The following is a 25,029-nucleotide window of genomic DNA, read 5'->3' as shown; positions in this document are numbered from 1 at the left end:
TTTATTTGGGAAAATATTTTTTTAAATATAAAATGCATAGGTACAGAATATAAAAATAAGAGAAACTTGAATTGTAAAAAAATAATTAAATGATTAAATATATCAAAACATGATAACGAATAATTTATGCATTATTATACGGTTATTCATTTTTTTTTTTAGTTTTTTTTTCACATAATTAACAATGAAATATAATTAAATCAATATGACCTCAGGTTTCCCGTGACGAGGACACTTAACAATATACTTTTTTTTTTAAAATATTTTTACATGTGAGAATATACAAAGACGACTTAATATACAGAGATAATTTACAAAATGTTCAAAGAGTTTTAAGCACTGCGTATTTACGTTCATATTTCATTTATATACAGCTATATTATTTATATTATAAATCGCATAATAAAATAACAAAAATATAACATCAACTATACATTTGTGGAGCAAGCAGTTCATTCAAAATTGGTTAGGATGAATTAGACAATCCATTTTACTTCTACCCAGATCCACCATGCATTTTTATAGCCTTTTTGAACATTTTCTCTTTACTAATTGTTTTAATAGACAATGGAAGTAGGTTTTAATTTTTAATTGCATAATACTCAAAATCCCTTTGTCCGAAAGTGGTATTAGTTTGTCTTTGTGTTGAGGATCAAGTGATTATATAATTTGTATGTGTTGTATTGTTGGTCTTTCGTTTGAGTGCGAATACTTTTTGAATCTGTAAGCGAGTTAATATTAAATAAACATTTATTACATTTATGCTATGTGGACAAGATAGAAAAAAGCTTTTAAAATAGATGAATTAAGAAAGAAGAACAAAGAAAAATATTTTTTTATTTATGCAATATTATAACCAATTTTCGTAATTGCTTTTGTTAATTTTTAAGATTAATATCACATTAAAATCTAAAAATGAACGTAGTAGTTTTATTGTGTTTTAACGAGCATCCCGTAATTAAAATATTTTATATCCTTCTTTGCAAAGCCTTAAAACAAAACAATAGCCGCTCCTTGGTAATCTCACGATCGTTTTGCTACCACCTGTATTTTAAATAAGGCAAATGCACCTGTAGCGTTCGATTTGAAAAATCTATGCGTCCCGCCAATTATAAAGTTTTACAAGTTTAGATCTTCTTTTTCTGTTTCCCGATTGGTTAGTCAGACAGGTGGTAGATGCGCGCCGCTCACTGCGCAGGCAATCCGAAGACAGACGGAGGTACACGAGCTCTTCCGAACGGCAAATTCGTTTGGCCGCGTGTCGTACGCGTCAGTTGGCGCGCGAGTCGCTAAGTGTTTGGTTGTAGTGAACGCCGATTTTTATTTGTAAACATTGCGATACAAACTTTTATAAACTTATCTAAAAGTTTGGAAACATTTGAATTATAAATATTCGCGTGTGTTTTTATATTATTGTGATTCTTGACAATACTTCGAAACAAATTGTTCGATGAATGCACAATAATCTCGAGCACCGTATTTCTTGTGAAGTGTTTGTTTGTTTGTATGTACCTATGTGGCAGTTAGCAATTGTTTTACTTCGTTTTAACATAGTTTAACTGAATTTGTTAGCTTGACGACTGTTCATGTGTTAGTATTGAGTTTTGCTGGTGAAACTTGCATTTTAACTTGTCCGTCGCAGGTATTAAGTCACTTTGAAGCCGACAAGGGGCGTCCAAGTTAAATTATTCGTTTAAAGTTTTAACTTAGGTACCGTCTTTATCCCTAAATACGTAGCATTTTGGTGTAGTGTTCACTCAAATAATTACTAAAATAGAAGATTCAGTGACGTAACAGTGGTGAATGTGGAAAAATATAAGTAACATTCGTGTTGCAAACTTTTAAAACAGAAGACATTAAGAGGACCAACCATTGCCGCAAACCAAACGGAATTTATGGATAAGCAATTATTATAAGGTAAGGCATATTTTACTTGATTACATCTCTTCATATTACCTACTTGCATCTCGAAATAATTAATTATTGAGATTCATTGTTATTTGTGTACTAATGCCGTGACCTATGCACCATTAGGACTTTGAAGAAGAAAATAGTTTACATTTAGGCTCTAAGAAAGCCTCTAAACACACTTAACTCTAATTAATGATTCTCGGTAACTTTATTGATTACATTAAAAGTATAATACACACTGGAACTTCGTTTTACACGGTTTCGAAATAAAACCGTTCAAAAGATTTTTTTCAATTTTATTTTTTTTTAAAATGCGTTATAGTAATATAATTCCGTTTCCTTATTGGAATGTCTTACATGGCTCTTTTACTTATTTGGCGTACAACATATTTTAAGAGTTTTTAAAAGTATTCAAGAAAATATAACACGCCATCTAAAATTATGGTACTCGTACTTACAGTAAAAACTAAACATAAAAAAAACCCGAATTGATTTTTATGCAAGTAAATCTACGTAATTAAATACACAAAAAAATACATTTAACAGACATAGCAAGTATTCAAACTGAACTGTACGAAAAAACACACCAGATAATTTTTTTGTCGAAAATTACCATAAAATTGTACACAAAATTGTGCCGGGAAACTTAAAGACATCGACATAAAACATAACACAACAAAAAATGCGACCTTAACAAATGCTTATACGAAATACCATACAACAACAACACTACCATATTAAAAAAGCGAAGACAATTGGTCATGATATTCACAACTACAATACGCGTAGGTAACTCAGGGAATCTTCATGTATCGTAAGTTTCGCTCAACGAAGTTCGGCAAAAGGTCTCTGGAAAATATTGGCCATTCCGAATTTAATAAACTAAACACGAAAAGTCGAATAGCAAATCCGAAAATGTCGCAACGAAAAAATATAACTTAAATCGTTTTGATAGTGATTGCTATAATTGTCATTTATATAGATGGTGTAAAGTACTAAAATTTATGTTTCATATATTATGTTTTCTTACTATTTCGGATGATTTACTATGTATGTATTGTCACAAAAATGTTTTCTTTTTATGTACGGTCCCAAATGAGTTTTTTTAATAACTCCTGGGGGTATAATATCTACTATATGTATTATATGTACATAATTAAAAAACGTAAGACAGCTAAAAATACTACACAATAAACTTAAACACTTACTTGACTTACCTTACCAGTTAAAAAATTACACTGTCGGAGACAAATTAAAACTCAACAAGATGAATCTCACCCGCATAAATAAAGGTTTCAGCTCTTTAACCTCACATACATCAACATATGGAAGAATTGAAGGAATATAGATGTTCAAATATAGGCAGAATGGTAAATGTTACACAGTGTGGAAAGTGGCCACTTAAACCAGCCATTGACAGGTCATAAGCCCTGTAGATGCCTAGACTTCTATATTACCTTCTCTTAAATGTTCTTCATCTCTGTTGTAATATGTTAATAAATATATATATTTTTAAGTAAATAAGTCTACCAATCTACCAAGAATTTTTACTAACAAACTTGGATGTACCTATAATTAACTCTATTGAATGCGTAAATATATATATGTAACTCAATTGAATACATACCTAGGTACCTACTCTACTAGTGGGCAATATTTTTCACTTACCTTTTGTTTTTTTTATTCTCTATAAAACCTAATTACCTACTCGGTTGTTTTTATAGCCAAGCCGCACTTTTGCTGTTTTCCTTTGGTGGCGTGAGTTATAAGTATAACGCTTTCCTTCGTCAGCGCTCTGTTAGCAAAACTAAAAGATGGCTGCGGTAAACCCTCTTAATATTTGATATGCAACGTCAGAATCAGCAATAAACGCCAAACGGGCAAAGAAAATACCTGAGTAGATACATGACACCCGTGACCACATATATACATACAAATACATACATATTATGATATTATCCGTGTATGCATACAAACGAGTTCAGCCGAGCTAATCCGATATAAATACGATTACTTCAATCTACTCCTGCTTCCAGCCACTCGAAATTTGTGCATAATAAATAAGACTGTTAACTCTATGAAGAGTTTGTGTTCTTGAACGGCATATTGCATAAAAGCATGTAGACAGTTGGACTGCATGACGTTCAAAAGTTTGGTGTTCTGGGTCTGTTTATTTCATTTTTTAAGATGTGTTCTTTGACTGGATACTGCATAAATGAATGCTGTGGAATGCATGACTCAAATTTTGATTTTCTTGGACTACATATTGCATTAATCTTAAGAAGTATTCTTGGAATGTATATTGCACTAAAACATGTACGTATTTGGACTGCTTTATGGATAATTTATGAAGCGACATTTTAGAAACCTCAAGGGCACTATACAATATCTATGATACATAAAAGCTCGACTGTATATTGCAAAAGTGTTCTTTAACTGCACATCGCACAAAAAATCGGTGTCCTTGAGCTGCATGTTACACAAAAGCATGTTGTATTTAGGCTGTATTTGCGTTTACTTTTAAATTTACCTGTTTTTGTCAAGTAATATTTAGGTTTGCCCGTAATTTAAATATGTTCGTCGATGCTTCATAACTGCATTCAATAATAAATTATGACTCGGATAGTAAAAACATAAATTAGGAGACCGTGAACCTAATATAGAGTTGTATGCAATGGCGTATAATTAAATAGAAACGTTATAAGCGCGAATGGCAGTGTGTTTAATGTAAATCATTTTAATATCAATAATTCAACATCATACATACTATACTTCTCTAATGTTTTTTTTTTAGAAAGTATGCATGTTAAAGATATTTTCGCAAACCCTATGTACCGTATTTTGCGGACGATAACACGCACCCTAAAATTTATCTATCAATTTAAAATGTTTTGGACGATAAGACACATCGAACCATAAGACGCACCCCAATTTTCGGTTGAATATTCAGAATAAGAAAAAATCGTCTTTTCAAATTTTCATAGTAAAAAGGGGTCCGAAAAATCACAGCGCATTGTATTGTGTAATTAGAATGTTACGTATTGTATATTAAAATTAATTATGAAAATTTAAACAAAGTATGTTTACCCCGGTTTTTTAAATAAAAAAAAGTAAAATAATTATCTGTCGTTCGACTAGTGACAGCTTGATTAGTTTTACCTTAAAAACCTTATATTTACTTAACGCTATTATTTTTAACCAATGTAAAATTATAATCCTTAAGAATTTAATTACATACTGTTTTACCTATTTGAAAGTGCACTAACTTCGCTGGATTTTAATACAATATGGATAAATTATTTTTACATATTTTTACATACTGACAAGACGGTATAATGAACGGATTTGCGTGTATTTCTTGTGAACATTATACGGACATCAATCTTCTAGGGTTGGTGCACGCAAAATTTCCGACATGCACTTAGCGGTTCTATGCTGCAGGCCTCCAATCAACGCTAAACAAGCAATAAACTCGCCATCAAACTTAGCTAGAAAAGATAGCATGTACTAAGCAATATGGATAAAGAATCTCTTGGATCTATAGAGTTCTGGAAGTCTATAGGTCGAGACGCTGTGTGCTTTGCGCTATGCTATATGCTGCGTTGGCTTGGCACGCATTATTCCATACATGGCTAGAAGCCAAGTCGCCGGCTAGACTAGGATATTTTATACAAGATATACGATCCTTATCCTTCCCATTGTTTATAGGTTTAGGATGCAATTGTTTTGGCCCTACGTGAGACAATGCAACACTATGTAGTCCACCTCTGTTCCCGGGACCCAATTCGATAGATTACCTACTTTGAAATGATTCTACATAATATACCTATTTATATTTTCATAAGTTTTAAGGTTGCTTAAAATTAATATAATCAGATAGGTGTGTGCTCAGAGTAATAACGCGCTACCGAAATACAATCACCCATACGGAAAACAATCGTTATAGGATTATTAATAACGAAGTAAGCTATAGTTTACAACAAATCAATGGGCCCTAGTTACAAAGGTCGAGAATCGCAATCGCAGCGACGAAACCGTCCATCCGTTACACGTTTGTTAATCCAAACCGAAAATGTGCAACGCTTTTGTTCTATGCAAAAGAGCGAAATGGCTTATCCATAGCTGTAGCGCGTTATAACTCTGAGGAAATATGCGTATGAATGCAACGTATAGATGAACTCATGGAATAGTGTCAGAATAATATTGTTGTTGAATAGGGAAATATCACATGATACAAATACCTATAAAAATGTATGAAATGGATTTACAATAATTAATTGTATTTTCAAAATCAACATGGATATTGTGGAGAAATATTTTCATGTATAACTTTTAAAAATAAATTATAAAAAAATAAAAACGCGATATATTTGGCATTGATAATTGTAACGTCAAGATTCGTGACGATGTTCTATAAAAAAATTAACGGTAAGGAACAAAATTAAAAATAAATGTGAATCGTGACGTATTAGGAGCGTGGCCAATGCAATGACGGTTTTTGTGGGAATTCAAAATTAGAAATTTTAAAATGTGATATTTAAACATATGTAAAGTATCGTATCGTTACGCTGGGGAACCTGGGGTAGTATTCAGAATCTTCTCTACCCCCCCCCCCCCCTGTTATTAATTTACGGATTTTTATTTTTTACATGCGTTTACACACTGCTTCATATCTGGCCACACTGGTGATTAAACGTCTAATAAATGTGAACACGTGAAATCAAACGTGATGATTTTTATTTAGAACATCATTGCGAACTTAAGCCGTATACGTTTTTTAAAGTTTTATGCAAGATTTGACGTTTAATCATCTGTGTGGCCATTATTGGAAGCGAAGTATCGTCGTATTCAAAATATAAAAATCACCAAATTAACCACTCTATAGGGGGCAGAGAAGATTTAGAATACCACCACTGGTGGAGAAGCCGGCGGTCTCGCAACGCTGGCACAGTTTGTAAAGAGATGGCGGTCTGAGTAGACGCTGGCACAGTTCAGTTGTAGATTTTGTGTGTTGGAAGCACTTAACTCGTAGAATATTATTTGTGTACTGAATATTGAACGTTTTTTCCGGCACACACGTAGAATTATCGTTACTTGAAGTAGGTACTCTAGGAAACGGGAAGTGGGACGGATATGGAAAGATAGATAGATTTATAGTTGAGTGGTCCCTATTTTTTTACACCTATATTTTAGTTTTATGTGGGAAACGATAAAATAAACCTTGTCAATACAATTTTACACACAAAACAAAATGTTTACACATAGGTAAAACTCCAAAAGACTGCATTTTAATTTTTAGTAACCTTCTGTAAATGAAATATTAGTATATTTATTTATTTAAACGCCTTGCAGGCTTTAACATATTTTATATACATACAAATGAAGACAGGCGTGTATTTTACACAGATGTAGCAAAAAATAAAAATATGGAAAAAATCATCTTTACATATTAGTAAAAATGTATGGGCATACTAAACATATAATACATCCATATATTGCAGTAGAAAAAACAGAAGTGTATTTTTATAGATAAAGACACATATATTATTTTACACAAAAGTAGCAAAAAATCAAAATGAATTAAGAAGAGTAAGAAAAATTAAAAAAATATTTAAATAATAATTACATATTAGTAGAAAATATATGAGTAAACATAACATATAATAATACATACATATATAGCACTGGAGAATAACCGAAGTGCATTTTTTCGTATAAGTTTTATTAAGAGAATCTTAAAATTAGAAAAAGTTCATATAAGCCCTGTAAATGCCTAGACTTCCATATTCCCTTCTCAAAAATGTTTCCCTCTCTGTTGAAATAATTGTAAATTTAACTTGATATTCAGCGTGCAAACATATTCGTATTTTTTTTTTATTGATTAATATATATGCATACTTGATACATTATTTTTTTTCTATACAATCTACTTTTATAATTGTTTTAATGTTGTAGCTGTTACTTTCCAAAAAAGAGACTAGCTATTGTGACATATTAGAAAAGACGTATTTAAATATTTTTATTTGATTTGAAAAAAATATATTTTCCAAAATAATATCTCAAAACTAGCATACGAGTACATACATTTTTTTTTGTTTCCGCAAAGCCAGGGGCTTTTTGCGGGTTACATTTAAAAATAAATCAATATGCATAATTATAACTTTTGTTCGTTTTTTTATAAATATTTATATTTTTTACATAGTTACATCCTACTTATAATATTATTTTCTGGTGAACTAAGAACACACTGTTAACAACTTTATACGTATAAAAAAAGTTTTAACGTTTGAAATAATTCATTAATATTCATAGCACAAGAGCGTCTTTTTTTGGAGAGGAACAGCATTAAAATAACAAAATAATAAATTTATGTTTAATGTAATAAAAACTGTAATAAAGGGAACTTAATTGCATGTAATATATAAAATAAAATAAATAGTAAAAGTTGTATTTTTTCTGGGTTGTTGTATTATTGTATAAACTTTGAATCGTTTCTCCGCATTTTACTTTACTTTAAAGTCCGAGATAATAGTGAAGTTTATTATTATGTATTACATCAAACGTGAGTAGTTTCACAATTAAATGATCCCAAGTACTGTTACGACTCTCTTTTTTTGAATACCAAATTAACTCACGTTAGGCTAATAGTTTATATCATACCGCACGATTTAGTTGAAAAATTGGTTCATCCGTGTTTTATTTAGAAAATTGCAAAACATGTTGTGTTTCATTCAGTCATCCAACTGTCTATAAAAGCTCTTTGTCAACCCGATATAGAAAATGTTTGATTTGCTGTAACCCTAATTACTCAATCGAAATAATTAGCCTCTACCAATTGTTGAATTTACGAGTTGTTTTATCCGTGTAATCGATGGACAGAAGTTTTATCAATTCTTTGTTTATCTACAAAATAATGGATACTTTATGACATACTTACGATAAGTTTTATGATTCTCCCAGTCACATTATGTTATGCCCTGTATTGACGCATATTATATTATATTACCTTCCTAGCATTATATCTTTAAATACGTATTGGCTCAATATACTGTTATGTAAGTACGTGTTTATTTGTGACATTGTAAGTTCTATTGATAGGCGGGCGGGTGTATCTATATATAGTCTATTAATGCTCTCAACTCAAGATGAGATTTATTTCTAATTTAGATTATGTAGGCACAATTAGAACCACTGCCTTATTTGTGTACCCAAAAACATCTATCCTAGATTATTCACTATGCGTAGGTACTAAGAACTTATTAGATAAAGCACATCCCGTAAGCTTTCCAAGGACTTAGATATGAGTAGACTATCTAGTCACGCGAAGGACTGTACCTACACAAAGTCAGACGGAGATACTTACTGAACGCCTTTCCTTATACAAGAAGACTGATATTTTCTATATTCGTAATATTTAAACTAACCATCGGAAACATTCTACCATCCCTCGTTTATGTGAAGCATTTAACCAAAAATATAATAGTCTTGATATATTTAAAACTCCATAAAATAGGTATAATAGAGAACTAATAGGCTTGATTCAGAATAACAGAGAATAGACGTTTTTTTTTTTTAATAAATATTTGCGTTCATTTTTTAAAGTTTCTATTTATATTCATTTAACCGGTAGGTACATCTGTTATAATTCGAAATAAATAAATTAACAAATTACAACAAGGATGGAGAATACCTTAAATAAGGGCCACTTTACTTAGGCCAGTTGGTTTCAACTGCTCCAAGAAGAAGTTTAAAAATTGAAAAATTGTTTTCAGGCGTTGCCTAGCTAGTATGTGAAATAGTTCAGTCAGATGAATCTTTTCACAACAATAAAGGTTTCAGCTCTTTAACTTCACTAAAACCAACAAATGGAAGAATTAAAGAAATTTGGATGTTCAAACGTAGGCAAAATGGTGAATGTTACACAGTGTGTAAAGTGGCCACTTAAACCAGCCAATGACAGGTCATAAGCCCTGTTAATGCTTAGACTTCCATATTCCCTTATTTAAGGTATTCTCTATCCCTGTTGTAATTTGTTAATCTTAATGACTCCCGAGGGGGTGAAATCCAGTTTTTTTTCTACGAACGTTTGAAAAAAATTAAATATTGAAATAAAAAAAATTTAAAAATTAAATAAATTAAATATCACGAAAATTTCTCCGTTCGTTCGAAACGATGTAAAATGTGAATGATATATTTTTCCTTTATGTAAAAAATGTCCGTTGTGTATGTTCAGATGAGTTCAATGATTTAGTCAATTTGATTTACGCAGCGCATCTAAGTGTAAGCTCAAGGAACGATATAAATAAGTAGGGTCTGAAAGTAAGTGCACATTCTGAGAGGAGCAGCTTATCTCTACAGATAAAACATACCCACAGTGGGTCATAATTAGTTGGCTTTTGTAATGGTACAGCGTTTCTTGGTGGACGAACAAAAAGCTTGAGTTACGGCCAGAGCAGATGCGGACTGCGATATGAAGATACCATCTCCCTTACAGCGAAGGCGAATTCGTTCTGGCCGCGGCAACTGCGGTATCGCGATCCACGGAGGATCCCTGTTACAAACCGATATCCTCGCCTCGGCTTAATGCCCACAGAAAAATAACACTTAAAACACTTTAAATCTCTACACAGACACATTCTAACGTGATTCTGTATTCTGCGTCTCTTGCATCGGCGATTAAATATAACACCCCTACTGTTTATTGTTTACTTAAGTCGCGTGGCGACTTTTTAACCCTTATTCTTTTTCAGCATGCATATTTGGACATTCGAGTCAGCTAGAGGAATATGTATTATTTAGATTATACATTTGACATGACGTTACAAACATAATGAAAACTGAATTATAACTAAAAAAAAAACATTTTTTTAGTCGATTTTAAATAAAATATCTCAAATTCATACTTTGCCAAGTATGAAATTTGAAAAAAAAATCATGTACCCGATGTAAGAAAGCATAATTTATTTCAGTCTAAAAACGGCTTTTTCTTTGTTTTTCTCAGTCTCTAGAGAAGGAAGAGAATGCCTGGCACCTGGCACTATCCCGATTAGCATCTCAGCTCTCGTTCCACTACTCTTTGTACTTCCTCTTGTTCATTCCGCTGATAGTATATTCTCTCTGACACCGCCTTTTCCCGAAGGATCGCTGGTGCTCCCGCGAACAAGTTCGGATAACCGAGAATAAGTGGCGGAGAACACTTTTGATGTTCTTTCCTGCCCCAGTTTCATCTAGGGACACCGGAAGACCTATCTCGGCGGTCATCTTGAAGATCCTTTACTGATTCTATTGCGTACTGGTTTTACTATTATCTCGTGTAAAATACAGCGATACTCCCAAAACGAGGAGAAATATCGCGGCCGCTTTTCTCTAAATTTGAATGTGCACGCAGGACACTGTTAAAGTGGCCGTATCGATATAAACAAAGGTCAAGCTGTTCATATCGAGCGCGATTGACCGGATAACGCGGTTATTAATCAAACATTGCACAGTGAAACCTTTCAACTCTGGCGATTTCCGCGCTCCTATATTTGCTTTTATTCGCTCTGGAAATGAATCATATTTCAAATATGGATTAACTTGACAACAATCGCAGTCACTATATTTCACTCCAGGATAAGCCTGCCTATTCGAGGGTACCACCTACCCACGCTCCATCCCCGCTGTAAAACAACCCTCGCGATATTTGGCCATTTTATTACATAAAGCGGTCGCTCTTGCCGATTCATTTATTTACTCTAACATTTAAAAGTGCTATTCACCCCACCCCAACGATTCTACATTCTACCATATTTAAGCAAATGCTTCTGCGATACTATGAACCTTTCTAGTGCTTCAAGTATTATACTTACTTATATCTCGATTAATTTGTGACTTAACCGAAGTTTCCTTATTAATTTGTAGAATACACCAACAAGCTACAAAAAGTGGCTTGGTGGGATTTTAGTTTTAGTAAAAATATAACAAGTGAATTTTTTTTTAAATTGTAAAAATGTATAATTATGCTATTAAATAAAAAATATTTTTTTTTTTAAATTCAGTGATATTAAAATTATATTGAATTGAGCCTTAAAACGTAGGTATGTACACATTTAGAATTCCGAGGGACTCAAGTAAATGTAAAAAGAAGCCTATTAGAAAAATATTAGTACGACTTAAAACTTCTCCAGCAAGAGCGAAAGTTTTGGAGTTTTAAGTAGGTAAAAGCGTCATTTGGAATCGGTTTGTTTTCGCTGGCCGAACTCTCCTTCTGCGCCTTCCTCTTGTACCCAGAGTATTTAGTGTAAGCCCCTAGTATTCAGTATTCTGTAATGAAGTAAGGGGCAGCCCATCCGCCATATTGGCACAGCGGACCGTAAAATCATAAAATTAAATGGGTTCTATAATCGCGGGGTGGATTTCATGAAGTGCCCTAATCACTGAATCATTTCACGATTTACGGATTACATTAATATAAATGCTCCTCTAACCGTTCATAAGGCTGATAATTCTGTAACGTTGCGGGGATTAATAATACTCGGAAAGGTATTATAATACTGCAGTTATTTTTCTTCTCAAGCCGCTTTATAATAAAAAAATATCCCGGAGCAACAGTACATATTGAATTAGTGAATCTCAAATCTCTATACCATGCGGTTTTAATATTCTTCTACATGACTTTCATTTCAGCTTTGCATCTGGTGTTTGCGAATGAGAGTTTTCTCTGTTTACTTACAAACATTTGACTAATACTTAAGACATATATTTATATAAACTTTATTGGCGAGGGTCCCCATCCCTATAGGACATCGTATTGTCCTCTCGTTCGCTAACTTCCCCTTGCTAGACAAACCCTGTTGCACTAATGGCTCCGTATTTGCGTAATGGGAATGTATCTCTAGTTCATGTAATCATTTTCAAATCGAACGTTGCCATTTTGTTTAGTGCAAATGAGAGTGAGTGTTGTTATCGACCGTAGTATTTCGTCGGTGGATAAGCGATTCAATAAATACAAACAGGTCTGATAGCTTTTGACATGCGAATGTTCTTTAGATGAACTCCGAGACGGCACGCCAAAAACAAAGCGTAGGTAAGGTAAGCATATATTATTTAAGATTAATAAATCAAACTGTTTCGTGTTTTTGTAGGTTGTCTCATTTTAACGGTGGCCGTAACTGTAAAGAAACGGCACAAACATTAGAAACGATTATAATATGTATTCATCTCAACTGAAATGGCAGTGAACACGTAAAGCACGGACTAATAATGAAATCTTTGATTACGCGTTTTACACGATTTGATTACGATGATTTTAGCCACGCTTAAAACAGCCACGGTTTTCCTGCAGAGTAACTTTTATTTCTCAATCAAACGATTATTGAGAATCCATTAAATCTGCTTTTATCAAATTCGTGATTCTGAATTCGGAAGTGTCAGGAACACTTCAAAAGATCATAAAAGTAGTAAAAATCCATATTCGAAATGTTGATTCTTGTGCCTTCAATATGAACCAACATACCTGTGAATATTAAATAAAGATGATATCTCATGTAAAGAAAACATCGCGATACATATCGCCATGAGCCATGACTACTTGACCTTTAGTGATTATTTGACTTCGATTAGCCTCGTCACCGGTGAAAGTTTTTCATTGTTTGCCTAGTTAAGGATTGTTCTTTTTCCGGCGCGCCTACTGCTAGATACGTTTAATATCGATCGATCATTGGCCGCTTTATTCACACGAGAATCATCTACATAAAATGTTTAACCTTTTGGCCCTCCCTAAGGCATTCTACACCCTGCATAGATGTAAGCGCCTGTATGTCCTAAAGTACTAAACATGGATGAGCGAATCATCTTTATTGGAAAAATAAAATAAAGTTTTTTTCTTGGAAAATATGATTGGTAAGATTTCTCAAATTTTTATTTCTCTGGAAAAGTGTTTATATTTGTAAATTTGACTATCCACCGTTTATATTATTAAAATTATTATAAATTACAATTATTATAAATTACAATGCTGCTTTTTAGGGTATCTCCGTATTAGTCATTTTGAAACATATTTATTTGCGTTATTTCCTAACGTCAGAAATTCCATAAAATGGATAGTATTTTCACCGTGCCGTTATTACTTATACCTTAGGTTAGAGTTTCGTCCTGTGTATGTTACGTAAGTACTTGATCAGTTTTGAATATCACGTACGTAATCGCTTCCATCGCCACTTTCATGTCTCTATTGATCACGGATGGTACAGAGTGACCCTTCGGGACTGCGCCCCTCGAGCTCGTGTATAAGGCAATTAATATTCAGTGGACGTACCCAGTACACAGTACCCAATACCAGCGCTAGTACCCAGTACCCGGTCCGGAGCTCGCGGACTTTGCAGGCGTGGAGTATTTTTTCAGCCGTGTATGTGCCAGCCCCGCGCATACAAAGTAGTCGGGCGGTGTCACCGTCTACCGCGGCGTGTTCTCCCAACCTTCTACACGAAGAGGTACAATGCTTTATGGCACTTTCCCCGCACTTTGTTCGCCATTCATTTCATGCAAATATCCGAATCACGCCACAAAAGCATTTTTCCATACTAGCTTTGAGCGCGAGATTTCGTGATTACATTTCTCCCTAATAGTTGACACTTTTTTCTGATATTTGACTATCGTTAATTGGACTAAACCATGAGTAAACACTTAATTAATAATTAAATTTATTACAGTTATTTAGCTGTTACTTTTTTATGTCCTGTTTTGAACGGTGCACGGCGTAGAGTTGGGTGGGGAGAAAAGTGAAGCGGGTAAGAAATGCCACCTGGTGCGTTTAGGCCTATGTGCACTTTCAAGCAGCATTCAATTCAATTCAATGCATTTATTTAAATATAACATACACATTACAAACATATATTCAATACGTACATATAATAAAAAGTAGGAGAATCCTGCTCCAAGAAAACCCCTTCGGATACATGGAACAGATCAATATCCAGAGCGATGTTGTTCAGCATAGCGGTAGCCCTTCCAACAGCCATAACCATAGGCAGATTGGTCCTGTATATCGGAATATGAAACAATCAATATCTAAATCTCAGAATTATCGATCACACTGAGCAACAATCGATAAAAATGTGTAGTCAAATACACATTCCTTCTAGTCTCTAAACTGTTGTAGCCAAGCATACCCTGGAGAAACTCGGTCCAGTAGAGCCAAGGATTATACTCGCACTCTCTCATGTAGTATCTCAGAAACTTCTTTTGGATTTTCTCTATCATAAGATAGTACTTCCGTTCGTGTGGCCCCCAAATCATCTAGCCACTCTCGAGTCTACTTCGCACCAAGGAGTTGTAAAGAGTTCTCAGTTTGCGGGTATTTTCGAAAACCCTGGCAGTACGCAGAACAAACCCTAACATCTTCAATGCATTACCACTGATCGTCTCTATGTGTTCATGAAATGTCAAAGTGGTCACAAATCTAACGCCCATATCCTTATCATTATGCATCCTTCTCATGGACATCAGAACATGCCCAGGGGCTTATGATTTGGTTTTCTCACCACTCATCGGTCCTAGCGGTGACATGAGCGTGTAGATTTTTTTTTGTCTAAAAAAATTTTTTTTTTGGATCGCAAAGAATTTTGAATAGATTCCAAGTTTAAAAACATCTCATCATGTAAGTTTTACTCGAATTAGTTGCTTGTTTTTTTATATTTAAGCCAGTGCTACTTTGAGAACCTGAGACTTTTAAAATGTTTGTATTCATTACAATCATATTCCCGAAAAATCAGCCTTCGTACTATAGCAATAAAATAATAAAGGGTTTTGGAAACCAGAGAAAAAAAATCTCTGGTGAAGAAAAAAAGCGAGCGCTGAAGATAAAGCTTTTGCACAGCATGAGAGTTTGCCGAGAGAGAAAGGTCTAGTGTGCTTCATGTATACAATGGGTACACGACAAATGCATTACAAGGTGATCCTCTACTTTGGTTTGTCAATATTGTGGTTTCGATGACCGTTAATACACGTAACTTTAATTAACCGCTACATTTTTATTTTTTATAAAGAAATTATTATTTATGTTTTTAATGCGAGTTGTTTGTCAATTCAAAAACACTCAAAAAAATAACTCAAAAAAAAATGTTTTATTTTTTTTTTTTTTTTTTTTTTTTTTTTTTTTAATTTATTTGGAAGTTCAACAAGAATACATACAATACATACATTTTTCAAGTGAGCATAACTAACGTTCTTTACATATATTCTCAATTACAGAACTTCAACATCTTTCATAAATTATATAAAATAAGAGTGTAAATTCAATTTAAGTAATGGTAAAGATTAAGTTTAGTGAAATGTAAAAATAAAGAAAGATTTTTTTTTTTTTTTTTAAAGAAAAGAAAAGAGAAATTAAAAACATATAAGATATAATAAAAAAAGACTAAAATTAATTTACATACACAAAACTAAGGATTAGGCATTTGATCTAAGATACATAGTAATGTTTTTTTTATAACTATTTGCTCTATCATGATAAATGTCAATGTTAACTTTTTTTTCCATTTTGTTATAGAGTCTTAACATACTTGCAAGAGGGTTAAAATGTGCCATATTGTTTGTAAAAATTGGAAGGTAAAATGTATTAGGTGATCTAAGGCGCCTACGGGGAACGTACAATGACACACTTTGAACACAAAACACTGAATCAACATTATTGTGAATTATATTATACAAGTACATCATATCTATAATTTGTCTCCTAGTTTCTAACTTTTCAATTTTAAAATACTCCAAGCGCTCTTCATAACATTGAAGTATTCTGCCCATGTTACACTTAAACGACAAAGAACGAAGAAATTTTTTCTGTACAGTTTCAATTATATTTTTATAAATCACATAATGAGGTGACCAAACAATACTTCCAAATTCCAACTTACTACGTACGAGAGAATTATACAAACAAATTATTGATGCTGCATTTCTAAATGGCTTGGATATTCTGTGTATGAAGCCCAGCATTTGTAAAGATTTCTCTTTAACAATATTGAAATGATTGGAAAAAGTTAAACGTGAGTCAAATGTGATTCCAAGATCTCGGATTGTGCTTACTGAGTTGAGGTCAATATTATTAATGCTATAAGTAAAACAGTTTTGAGTTCTTTTTCTTGTAAACGTTATTTGATAGCATTTTTTAACATTAAGGTGCATATCATTCAGTTTACACCATTCACTTAAGGAATCAAGATCTTTTTGAAGCATTGCGTGATCATCTGTTGATTCAATTTTACGAAATATTTTCAAGTCATCAGCATAGAAAAGATAATTACACTCTAAGAGGGAGCCAAGATCGTTTATAAAAATTAAAAATAATAATGGTCCAAGATTAGAGCCCTGCGGCACACCAGATGTTACAGTTAAAGGTGATGATTCAAATTTATTTATGCATACAATTTGGGTTCTGTTTTTCAAATAAGATATCATCCAATTTAGAAGATTGCCATGTATACCGATTGCTTCCAACTTTTGTATCAATATATGGTGGTTAACTTTATCAAAGGCCTTCTGGAAATCTGTATACACAGCATCCACCTGACATTTTTTATTAAATGATGAACAAATATAGTCACAATATTCCAGAAGGTTAGAATTAATAGATCTTTTAGGAAGAAAACCGTGTTGTTTGGGACAAATTAATGGCTTAACATATTCCAGAACAACTTTATAGATTAACGATTCAAAAACTTTGGCAAAACATGAAAGAATACAAATAGGTCTGTAATTCGTGACAGACGATTTATATGCAAGCAATTTGTAAAATTAGTCCTTTATTGAGAAAATTAAAAAAAAAACAACAGATAGAACACCAACAAACACCAATATGAGCTCCCAAAGGATTAATGAACTGAATGTCATAATTTTTGGCGCTAAACAACTGTCAAATAAACATATCGCCGTAACTTGCGTACCAATCCTGTATTTGCTGTGGGAAATTATAAAACTAACATCGAAATCTTTTCCTCTCTGCCAAGGATCCTCAGAACAGTGAACGAAATCTCACTAAACGGTACTGTCGATGTGTTCCTACAGCAAGGGCAGGCATTTAAGAAGCAAGCGGTGTTGTCTCTCCTGGCTCGCGATGTCACACTTGCCATTTCCGCCTAGATCATGCCATATTTATACATTTTGTAAATTTAAGTAGATTTTAAGACTGTTTAGATTAAGTATTACTCATTAATGCCAATCTATTAGCGCTTACTTAACCCTGTTGATTGGCTTAAATAATATATGAGTCTTGCTATACGTAAAAAATATCAAAAATTACTCTTATTCCATTAATTCGCACAATACTATATTTTCTCTTTTCTCGAGGTAATTTATCAAAATGACGCTGACGTCCCGCCATCATCTGTGTCCGTTGTTATCTGCCATTAAGTAGGCTTATTAATCCTGTGTTCTGGTAAAACACGAAATACTAAATTATCGCATTTAGTAATATAATCACAGTACCCCTATCTTGGGTGTTTAAACTCGCATCAGTTGAAGTACAAATACATTTTAATTAATCGTCCTACCCACTAATTATCGACTTCATTTTTCCTCCTGGCGCTTATTGATATGAATGTTAGTGAACGCCTTTTATGAAGTTCCCGAATAGCGAGATCACGATTAAGTCTGATCTATTTTTTGTCTCTCTAGACGCCCGCGTTTTATAGCATCCATGTTTTGGAAAGTCGGTTGCCTGTACGTAGCAGAAGTGTTCTTATAATGATGTACAGTTCTACACGACATTCTGTTGTTGCATCCGGTCATTCGTTATTGAAATGCAACATGACGTTTTTGAACACGCTATGATATTATTCCCCGTTTCGGCATGCGATTGTGTCTGCCTTCGAGTTCTAGTAACCCTTATTTATTTGTAAATATTTGGTTAGGTTAAAACCAGTTAGCCGTTTAACATGCTACTCAAACGGAGGAATTAATGTGACAATAATAAATGTCATTCTTTTGAAATGTATTTCTTCATTTGCAAGAAGTTTAAATAGTTTGAATAAATTGCGTATTTTATTAATCACATTGTCGGATCTTAAATAAATTCCCCGTGGCGCAATAAATTAGCGCATTGATTATGAATTTTAAATGAGAGACACGGTAATTAGAAAGTATAGGCTCTTTACTCTTTATCAAACAGACAGTTCAATGGCGCCGTATCCATTGTGAAAATCCACACATCTCCACATTGAATATTCAGTTCACGCTTTTCAGACTACAAAGACAAATCAATGTTCTCTAATTCAGTTAACTGAAGGCATTACAAAAATAAGACTCCAGACGATAGAGAAACTTAAATGACTTTGATATTTTTTTATTGTATTTATATTTTTTCATTATCACGATTGAGTTTTGTACATCCAAATATATCATCAAAACTTTCCTTGACGTCAGGAGCTTAAAGCATAGCACTGACCCAAACCTCTAAAAATAAGAATACTCTTGACAAAACCAATTTAAAACAAACAATACTATATATATAATCCTGTTTTTCTAAAATAGAATTCACTTGCGAGATATTAGAAAAAACTGGTGCGATAAAGAAGATTTTTACAGATTTAAAAGTTATTCACAGAAATGTTGAGTTTCAGACGTCGATAACGAGGTTCCGTAATGCTCTCGCTTGCCGTTGATCTTATTTTAAAAGCGAATGATAAACCGCTTTAAGAATCTCTCGTAGCGATGATATCTCGAGGGGTTGACTACTCCTTCTTTCCTTCATTTAACTTCCAGCGTTTTCCGCAGTCTCCTTACTGTACCCGAGACAACTAACACGGGATGAAATATTTCCCTCGGGACTGGCGGTGCCAACTAATGCATGCAAATTTAATCATACTAGATATTATATCGACGTTCTAACTTCATATTTCTCGTATTGTGATTACATTAATACACCTACAGATTGATTTATCCGTAATTGTTATTATTGTTCATTCGAGAAACTAGCGAAGATAATACCTCATATTGAATAATAATTGTTATTTTGAAACTTGAAACTAAAAACACTGCTAGAATTTAATTGTATGTATTGTATTATCTATAGATGTCGTCCATGATAAAAATCAAACGCTATTTTCAACATTGTTTAAAATTTAAACGGGTTGTATTCGAGATGTCAACATGTTTTTTCTCCCAATAATTTGTTTCACATTAATTTTTTCAGTGCTGATTTTAATTTGATTCACGTTTTTTAATCGGAAAACATCGAGTAAAAAAACGATAAATGCAAATGTGTTTTTTTTTTTATTGCAAAAGCTTTTTTAATTATTGTGATTATACCTACCGAACCACTTTTTATGACAAAAGAGACAGATTTAGACCATACAACACACAGCCCATGTAATTAAACCCACATCAGCAGACAGCACATGTGTTTGCTAAAATAACAACCCGAAGCAGTTGGACGAATACAAATTACAAGATTTTGTATCACTAGACTTCCCGGAGACTTGAAGTCTTGATTTACCCTTGTCTCAAACTGTATCTATTTACATACATTTAGAATACTACAAGTCGAGCTCTTGTCGATCGAGCATGATAGAAAATGATTTGAACTTTTACATTAAGCAATTATTTAGTTTATTTTTCAAAATATATATAACTGCTTTTAAAACAAGTCCTGCGTAGTTAGAAACATGTTCGCTTGACAAATAATACGATAGCGAAGATTTATATTTGAGTTTTAATTAAACTTACCTATATTTTTTCTTCGACGTGCGTGTGGAAAAGTTTGAACCTTTTTATTATTATAAAGAAAAATCCGCACTCCATTCTTCAAAATGTCTGGGGGAAAATATTCCCTTCGTCATATTTGTTAATTTGCCGTACATCGCCGACGTGCGTAATAGAACTTTTTAAATCAAATATTTCGCGTGTTTGAACCATCTTTAAAATTTTCTTTTCGCGGATTGTAAAATACTGACGATCAAAATGGCTTCATTCGTACATAACTCATCCGACGCGAAGAGCGATTACTTGTTTTATTGCTGGCGACCGGTGAAATCTGGCCACGTGTTCCAAATTACAACAACCGTTTAGCACTTCGCGTGACCCGCGTCCCGCACACGCGGGAGATCACTTCCCCTTATGTTTTCTGAAGCCGAACCCACGGGAACCTGGCCTTTGGATATTTCTGGATTTAACCATCTGGAATTAATATAAGTTATGTGTGTAGTGTATGTACGTAATACCTAGTTCGCTTTCCGTTCTTATAACACGCACCATGCACCGCTGTAAGTGCAGAAAATTAAAATACTCATTTGAAATTGAACATTTTAAATACTTAGGACTAACAATAGACGGACAACTGACATGGAAAATTCATATAAACAATTTAGCAAAGTGGCGACATTATCGAGTCTTTTTTTAAATCAAAAACTTGGTTCCAAAAACGGAAAAAAAATCAATGTACGAAGCCTATGTAAAAACTCAAATATGTTATATGCAACTACTATGGGGAACATGAAATCAAAATGACATTAACAGACTACAAAGACAGCAAAATAAAATATTAAAGTTTGTACATGACCTACCCTATCTAACAACAACTTAAGAACTTTTTAAACAAACTAAACAATTAAATGTAACTGAACTCTTTAAACTAGAATCCTTAAAATGTATTTATAAATTAGCCACGGATGTAATTGTAGACGAAGAATTAAAACTTGAAAAAAACTGTAGTAAACATGAACCCAACACGAGAATATCAGAAAAATATCATATACAACCTTCTAAAACGAGAAAAGGACAATCGACACTAATGAACCATGGACTGAAATTATACAATAAACTACCAGACAAAACTAAACAAAAGACAACTTTACAAAACATGTTGAAAATATTATTATTTACAGTAGAATGCGAATTTCAAAAGTAAAAATATGTTGGGTTTATTAATGAAAAATTTAAATTAAAAAATATATATATATTTCAGTAGTTTTATTGAATAATATTTGTTTTGCACTGTCGTAAATTTAATTTTATTGTGCAAACAACCGAGCATGTTTTATCATCAAATCCGGTTGTTCGATAATTGATATCAGTAATATTGTTGTGGTGGAATATTATTTTTCAACCATCTGTTGAAAACTTTGAAGCCTTTCGAGTAATAAATATTTGCATGATCGCGCTAGCGGTTTGCTTAATACAAAACAAATGGAATTGTTTACAGAGGCTACTACGTTTTGCTCGCCTTTGAAGTATTTTGGTTTGGCTTAGCGTCAAAAAGCGCTTACAAATATTTAAGTATGTGTATATTTAATTGAACCACGATAGCATAGTCATTTATCACTTTGACTTTAACAAATTATTTTTTTAGTTTATTAGAAAACATCATAACAGTTTATTCGGGTAGTTGGTAACCATTTCTCGTTTACTACAATAAATTACATTAGGTTTTGCTTAATATATCAAGTCGTGATCGTCGTCGCCAAAACATCGTAACCGGCAAAAACAATCATTTAAGGAAGAACACTTCTTCCTCTCAAGAGTCTAACTCTGTTTGGAATATGTATTTTATTGATATCAATTAAATAAATATTCGAAACAAAACTTGGTTCCCAACGTGTATTCCTTGATAAATCGAGAAAAAGAAATAAATATTCACCCAAAAATATTTATTCTGTCGGTTACGATGTTTTGGCGATCATGGCTCGATATATGTATTATTTAAAGTGCGTCGGTGGCAAAATGTTTGAATCATCTTTGCTGTCTAGGATTTAGGTTGTCATAATCATTAGAATTATATTTCTATCCTTGAAAATGAGAATGATTGATTGCAAAAAGTGTTCACGTCCTCGTGTGATGATTGAGTAAGGTAGTATTTTTGTTGAAAAAGCAGTCAAAAGCATGGGGTATTTTGTCAAATTCTGGCGTTTCGACTAATATATCATGCATGTTTACGTAACTACAATACATTTGACAAAAAGTGTCGTAAACATGGCTGTATTTAAAACGTGTTGCGTGTCTTGTTCGGTCGAAATATTTATGTCCTCGAGTATGACAGGCCGTACCACCTTCCCGTGGTTACCTGCTACGACTGCTACTTCGCAAACCGCACGACCACTATTTCCAGAGTATCCTCAGTTGGAGGAAACGTGAATTCAACTTACTATATTGAATCATTAATAAAAGAAATCTCGTTTTGCTGCGAATTAAGAATAAATTGGGTGCAATCTCATTACAATTGTAATCTTCAATTTCATTGTATAAAATTGAAAATCATATTATCTTCAATTTCGTGCGAATTCTTGCTTCAGGAAGTTCGCGAGAGAATTTTTGATAGATTTGTTGCCTAAATATTGTTTTGCACTCCATAAGGTTATTCTAAATTAATTATCATTTGAAAGGTTTGACAATTCGTTGATTATTTATTTATTTACATTTCGATCACCTACACCACTATCTGTTTTCTACATTTTGTTTTTGTGGTTGCGTTTTGCTTTATGAGCAAAATATTTGTAATCTTCTTTCTTTGTTTTTGTCTTTAATACACTATTCAAAATTTCTTTTATATTATAATATGAATAACTTTCTACTCTTCGTCTAAATTGATAAATCTTTAAATATGATAGCTTTTATAAAAAAAATGTATGTTTATAAAAAAGTACGTCCGTAGAATTTATTCGTTGCATTGAAGTTAATGAAACTTTGATTTTATTATTGTATTGCGTTATATCGACACTTAGTATTCTAGTCACGCTAAGACAATAAGGCATAAGAATGTACAACGGTTGTTTCGTTGTTTACGAATAAAATGCTTCGTTCAACATAGCTTCGGCCATATTTATCAATACTAAAGAGGTTGCATTTTGAATGTCCATTGTTTTGACAAGTATGGTTTACATGAACTGTTTGTGATCATTGTCTTGTACGATGCACATAATATATGACTCAATTACGCATATTTGTATGGTAATGGTGACAAGTATGCATTATCAATTGGCAGTGTAATCAATACTTTCAGTAATGCAGAAATATAATTTATATGTATATTTCAAAATGTAAATGTGAAGTCAATGCGCTTCTTTTGAGTGGCTTTTGCCTATGTTCTATTTCAGTAGAATTTTACAGGTTTTTCTTAATGCTGGAGAATATTTTCTTGCTGTAACCGCATAAATACGGCAGTGAATTATCACCGTTAGAACTTTTTGTTTTCCTTGGTGGTGGTCCGCTAAAAATAAATGACCGTCAACATGATTCATTGCAAAATTAAAAACGGCCGATTTATTCCATTATATATTTTTGCTTCGTTTATTTAAAGAAGTAATAAATTTAGAGGATTTAGCTCCAAATGAGTAGATTTGTATTGTTCTTTTCTTTTGCTACCGCGAACTATAAGGCTGAATTTATTATAGTAATTAAAGCCTTTGGCGATTATTTCAGTAGCATTCGAGGGTGTACTCAGTTCCTTCAAAGTTTATTTCGGCCTTTTTTAAAGTAGTCACTGAATCTCTGTTTCCTTTTAAAAATTAAGATAACTCCTCTGACCCATTTGTATACGAGCTATTTACTCTTATCCGCTGTGGGGTTTACCCAGTACCGACTAATAAGGAACATGCAGATATTTTACAAAGTTTTCACTAACGAACCCCGCAATAAAAATCACCAATAGTTTATTATTTACACTCGTTAGACAATCAATGACAGAATAAAAAATCGCTCCGAAATTAATATATTCTGCACTCGAGTAATTTCGTAATAAATTTATATTGTCCTAGTTTCGTCCGTTGTTACTCGTACCTTCCATTAAAATAAGGCATTATTAGTAGTGATCACATTTCGTTTTATCCCTTTGTCTGTATTGTTTCTCTTCATGTCGAATATCTATTTTTGAGCCAAATAGGAGAACAAAGATCGCTGAGGAAACACAAAAGGATGAATTTTAGATTCATCTTACTCCATACTCCATTTCCGCTGAGGGGTGCTTTCAATCCGGTACGTAGAGCCTTATACCGCGACCTTGGTTTTAACCTTTCTGACAAAGTCACTGCCTAGCTAACTGTAATATCTTTATTCCAACATAAATTTAAGTTGGTTCCTGTGTATAAATATGAATCCATTGTATGTACCTTTTGTACCTTTCTGTATATTTCATGACTATCTACCCTTCGTATG

At 33.0% G+C, this 25,029-nt stretch overlaps 1 protein-coding gene across 1 annotated transcript in view; it reads left to right on the top strand.

Annotated features, from left to right (window-relative positions):
• The first annotated feature begins 1,272 nt into the window (after window positions 1–1,272).
• LOC148275977 (semaphorin-1A-like) overlaps window positions 1,273–25,029 on the top strand; it is a 246,224-nt gene continuing 222,467 nt past the window's right edge. Inside the window, exon 1 of the mRNA XM_088234953.1 lies at window positions 1,273–1,917. The gene's annotated coding sequence lies outside the window, so the exon portion shown is untranslated. The remainder of the gene's footprint in view (window positions 1,918–25,029) is intronic.

This window comes from Micrasema longulum, unplaced genomic scaffold, assembly GCF_059751315.1.
Source record: "Micrasema longulum isolate JH-2025_06_02 unplaced genomic scaffold, ASM5975131v1 h1tg001307l, whole genome shotgun sequence".
NCBI lineage: Eukaryota > Metazoa > Arthropoda > Insecta > Trichoptera > Brachycentridae > Micrasema > Micrasema longulum.
This window is presented reverse-complemented; position numbering and strand designations above follow the sequence as displayed.